This window comes from Trichechus manatus, unplaced genomic scaffold (genome assembly GCF_000243295.1).
Source record: "Trichechus manatus latirostris isolate Lorelei unplaced genomic scaffold, TriManLat1.0 scaffold00068, whole genome shotgun sequence".
Classification (NCBI taxonomy): domain Eukaryota; kingdom Metazoa; phylum Chordata; class Mammalia; order Sirenia; family Trichechidae; genus Trichechus; species Trichechus manatus.
In genome coordinates, this window is record NW_004444004.1 from 9,145,502 (window position 1) to 9,151,501 (window position 6,000).

Here is a 6,000-nt window from a genome sequence, read left to right on the forward strand (position 1 = left end):
AAAGGCCATACTCTTTTGACCCATCTAATGCTGCATTCCAACTAATCTCACTTCAGTGAAGCCCAATGTCCCCCCGTACAAGATATCCCTAGGACATTATTCTCAGTTTCATTGGTTAATCTGCCCTGTATCCCTCTTTGGTTTCAGGATGTGACTCAAGAGCCCTGGCTTCCTGGATAACTAATACTGTTGAAAGGAAACCATTCAATATATATAAATGCCTATTCATAGCTTCTGGGGTATGGTAGTGACTCAGCATCATAATCAGTACCTCTGGAACATGCCAGGTCCTGAGACCTGACAATATGCTGTGATCAATGCATGGCTCAATAACAGCACACTCAGCCTATCAACTGGTGGTGAGTTAAATCTAATTTAGATAAGAACTAGTAATCTGTCAGTGCAGTAGCTTAGAAAGAATGTTGAAGATGGCTTTGTGTACTTTCAGACACAGAGAGCTTTGAATCAGATTCCTCATGCTTGGCACTGGTCAAGTGGTGTTAGTCATTTCTCACAAAAATACATAAGGAATTTAGGCACATGCTGAATGATAAAATCACTGTATACAAATGAAACACAGGTAGGATCTATTTTTAACAGATACCACTTTAACATCCAGTTACATACAACATTATATTTGTGTCCCTACCAAAACTGCATACTAACGTTGTTTATTGATATTTGTGAAATATGCTCAATAAATCTGATACAACATGGATAGTCATCCTAATCCACAATTCTTTTGTAGATGATTTCCTGCATGACATCCTGAGTTCTCCCGGCTAACAAGTTTCCTAAGGACTGTCAAAGCTAGAGAATTCGATTTAGAATTACCGTAGCAACAGCTTGGTTTACAGTGTTAATTCAAGAAGCAGTTTACACATTTCAGAGTTTGTCCCTAATCTGTGTAGATCAGAGTTTTATTAGTTTATAATTCCATCCACCAAACCACCAACAGGACCTTACAACCCTTTTAAGAACCTTCCAAGGTCATCAATTAGAAAATGTTTCTTAAAACAGATCAAATTATTATTAAACATACCTTATATTCTTATCCGGGAAACCCTGGTGGTGTAGTTGTTAAGAGCTATGGCTGCTAGCCAAAAGTTTGGCAGTTCGAATCCACCAGGCGCTCCTTGGAAACCCTGTGGGGCAGTTCTACTCTGTGCTATAGGGTCGCTATGAGTTGGAATCGAGGGGATGACAACTGGTTTCGTGTTTGTTTGTTTATTCTATTCAAATGAAGTCGCAGCTGAAAAACAATGCACTATCTATCTCGAAGGCTCCACTCCTCTGGAAGTAGCAAAACAACCTGTTTGTTCAACACCCTTTATTCCACTCCCAAATACTCGTTTGCAATCACTGTGTACCGAAAACATTCACTTAATGCAACCAATTCAAAAGTAAGTAATGGAGCGTTCCCCACCCCCTCGATACTCAGTAAAAATAGAATACAAAATGAACAATACCAAAACCCGCTGCCGTGGAGTCGATTCGGACTCATAGCGACCCTATAGAACAGAGCAGAAGTGCCCATAGAGTTTCCAGGGAGGGCCTAGGGGAGTCAAACTAACGACCTTTCCGTTAACACCCGTAGTACTTAACCACTACCCCACCAGGGTTTCCAAATGAGCAATAGCAACTTTTAAATTCCTTCAGGGTTATTCTACCAGTATGCTCTTTCATGTCCATAAGACACAGACTGTAAATACATGGAAATATGGTATAGTATATGGAGCCCTGGTGGCGCAGTGGTTAAGAACTACGGCTGCTAACCAGAAAGGCCTGCATTTCGAATGCACCAGCTGCTCCTTTGAAACTCTGTGGGGCAGTTCTACTCTGTCCCATAAGATTGCTATGAGTTGGAATCGACTCGTCAGCAACTTTTTTTTTAAACTATATTGTAGGAGCCCGGATGGCACAGAGATTAAGTGCTAGACTGCTAACCGAAAGGTATGTGGTTCTAACACACTAGCCGCTCTGTGGGAGAAAGATGTGGCAGTCCACTTCCGTAAAGATTACAGCCTTGGAAACCGTAGGGGGCAGTTCAACTCTGTCCTATAGGGTCGCCATGAGTCGGAATCCACTCAACGGCAACGGGTTTGCTTGGGGGGTTTTTTTGGTTTTATTATATATAGTACCATCAGTTATGAACGAGAATTTTGACAAAAACATTTAAATATTTCTATCATGTACGTCGGAGTCAACTCAATGGCAATGGGTTTGGGGTTTTTTTTGGTTTTTATCATGTATTCTTGGAGCCCTGGTGGCACTGTGGTTAAGAGCTGGGCTGCTAACCAAAGGGGTCAGTAGTTCGAATCCACCATCCGCTCCTTGGAAACCCTATGGGGCAGTTCTACTCTGTCCTGTAGGGTCACTATCAGTCAGAATCGACTAGAGGGCAACAGATTTGTTTGTATGTTTCTTCATTTGTTTTGGTTATCATGTATTCATTAATTCATTCAAAAACTATTTTTGGAAGCCTACTTCATGCTAGGCACTGTTATATGTACTGGAGATTCAGCAGTGAAAAAGACAAAGTACCTGCCCTCATACTACCATTCTGGTGTGGGAGACAGACACTAAAAATATCAGATAATTGTGAGTTCTATAAAGAAAAAATAAAGCAGGATAACATGAGCGTGATGGGTGCTCATTTTAGGTAGGGTGGTCAGGGAATGCCTTTCTGAGAACGTGACACTAAAATCTCAATGAAATGAGGGAATGAGCCAGATAAAGATATAGGGGACAAACCTTCCAGGGAGAAGAAATATCAAAAAAAAAAAAAAAATCCGTTGCTGTTGAGTCGATTCCAGCTCATAACCACCCTATAGGACAGAGTAGAACTGCCTCCAAGGGTTTCCTAGGCTGTAATCTTTACAGAAGCGGACTACCACATCTTTTTCCCACAGAGCAGCTGGTGGGTTCAAATTGCTGACCTTTCAGTTAGCAGCCGAGCACTTACCCACTGTGCCACCAGTGCTCAGTGGTTTTGAATAATAATAATTTTAAAAACCGATTGCCATAGAATCGATTCCGACTCATAGTGACCCTATAGGACAGAGTAGAAGTGCCCCATAGGGTTTCCAAGGAGCGGCTGGTGGATTCGAACTGCCTGACAGTTTGGTTAGCAGCCAAACGCTTAACCACTGAATAGCACACAAAAATCCCTGAGGTGGGAATAAATCTAGTAGTTCTAGGAACAGCAATAACAGTAGGATAGGAAACAGAAAAGGTTAGATGACTTCATGAAGATAGGCAGAAGGTTGTGTTGTTGTTAGCTGCCAGAGAGCTACCCCTGACTCATGGCGACCCCCTGCACAATGGATCAAAATGCTGCCCAGTCCTGCACCATCCCCATGATTGGTTGTGGATCGGACCATTGTGATCCACAGGGTTTTCATTGGCTGATTTGCAGAAATAGATCACCAGGTCTTTCTTCCTAGTCCATCTTAGTGTAGAAGCGCCACTGAAAACCTGTTCAGCATCATAGCAACATGCAAGCCTCCACTGACAGATGGGTGGTGGCTACGCATGAGGTGCACTGGCCAGGAATCGAACCCATGTCTCTCACATGGAAAGTGAGATTTCTACCACTGAACCAACATTGCCCCCAGGCAAAGGGTAGGCCATCGTAATGAATTTATCATTTATTTCTGGTGAAATGGGAATCCACTGGAGCATTGTGAGCAGGGTAACATGATGTAACTTACATTTTAAAATGAGTTGCTGGTAACTTGGACCAGGTTGATAGCAGGGGATATGCTGAGAGAATTTACTGACAGATTGAACATATGGTCTCAGAGGATGTGCCTCAACTTTTGGCACGGGCAAGTAGATAAGTGTTTGTGGGGCCTGGGGAGAATGGTCAAAAGTTCAGTTTTGGATGTTAAGTTTGAGCTGCCTACTAAATACCCAAGTGGAGACGATGAGTAGGCAATTGGATACTTGACCCTGGAGATCAGGGGAAAAACCAGAGCTATGGATATAAATTTGGGAGTCATCAACATATAGATAGTGTTCAAAGCCATGGGATCAACTGAGGTCACCTAAGGTATAGTATAGCTAAGATTAAGAGAAGAGGGCTGAGGACTGAGATCTGGGACCCTCCAATACATAGAGGTTAAGGAGATTAGGGAGAGGCCAGGGAAGTAAGAGGAAAACCCAGTGTGTAGTGTCCCAGAAGCCAAGTGGAGAAAATATTTCAAGGATAGAGTGATAGACAATGTCAAATGCTGCTGATAGGTCAAGTATGAAGAGGTCTGAGAATGGTCCAAAGTGGAGATAATTGATGACGTTGGTAAGAGCAGTTTCAATGAAGTGTAGGAGGCAAAAAAAAAAAAAAAGATTAAAGTGGGTTCAAGACAGAATGGAGGGGCAAAAATTGAAGACAATGAGTAGAGCTAACTCTTTTGTAAAGTTTGCTATGAAAGGACATAGGCACTATAAAAATTTAAAAAAACGAAAAACCAAACCCGTTGCCATCAAGTGGATTCCAACTCATAGCGACCCTATAGGACAGAGTAGAACTGCCCCCACAGGATTTCCAAGGAGCACCTGGTAGATTCCAATTGCCAATCTTTTGGTTAGCAGCCATAGCTCTTAATTACTGCACCACCAGAGCCCCATAAGGCACTATACCAAAAAAACCAAACCCGTTGTCGTCAAGTCAATTCCAACTCATTGCAACCCTACAGGACAGAGTAGAACTGCCTCATAGAGTTTCCAAGGAGGGCCTGGTGGATTCAAACTGCCGATCTTTTGGTTAGCAGCTGTAGCTCTTAACCACTACACCACCAGGGTTTCCATAAGACACTATAGCTAGAAGGAAATCTCTCATTTTTTTTCCCTCTTTAAAACATGAACGGAAATTATCTCACATAAAGAGTTGATCCTGCTCTTCCTTGTGTTTTTGTTTGACTTGCTTAGTAGTGGTGTTCTTCTCTGAAGGATACAAGTCAAAATACTTTAGGGTTATACTTATCAAAGAGGACCATACCAAGGTAGAGCATTTTTCTGAGGCAATTAGAAACTTTCAAAAGTTTAGCTTCACCAGTGATTAACAAATACTTTACATCTGCTCCAACTGCTTTGCAAAGCTATCTCCAACTTCTTACATTTCTAATAAAATATTAGTTTTAAAAACCTGCTCTCTTCTTGGACTATGGAACATCTCTGCTTTCTACGTACAACCCGAGGTTTCAGTTTTTCTTCTGCATTCGTTTCCCACAACAAAAGTCATCAAACTTTTTTTTAAACTATATTTTTATAAGGCAGTTAAAAAATGTGGTTGTTATCTGGAAACATAATTGAAGCTCTGAATCAAGCAATATCAGAAATTCTGGTCCCATTTTCAAAAGGCAGACTAGGGATATACAGCCTTTATTGTATTCAGAAAACTTTGTAAGTGAGAGATCAAACAACACAATTGTACATACTCCAATAGAGTTCCAGTAAGTGCATATCTCTAGGCAAGATTATTTTTATTCTGGTTTAGGCAGGCAGCCTATTTGGGACTCAGATGGTAGAGGGTAGATATTTCATCATTTCAGGCTCTTGCTGTCTGCTTCTTCTCCTTCATCTTCTCCCTCCCTCTCCTCTCTCTCCTGGCCCACTCCTTTTCTTCTTTGTCCTTTTCTTTTTCCTTTTTCTCTTTCTGACTGATGTTTCCCTTTTCCATAAAGTGGAAATTAATATATGTTTGTGTCATTGGCTGTGCTTATTTTTAAAATGTTGGCGCATTCTCTCTTTTCAATACATTTTTCTTTGGTTCTTTGGCTTCAAAATAATATTTTGCATACATCACTTGAAGATTAAACCAGTCTTGCAAACTTGTAAGCTTATTTTTTTAAAGAGCTTGTTACAAAAAAAAGGGTGGGGGTATTTTTTACTTGCATGTGGGCAGAGTTTTATTGTTTTTATGTGGATTGCCCTTCATAGAAATGAATTCCCTGCTTTAAGAGGACTGGTTCCTTATCATCATCTACTTATAATCATCTA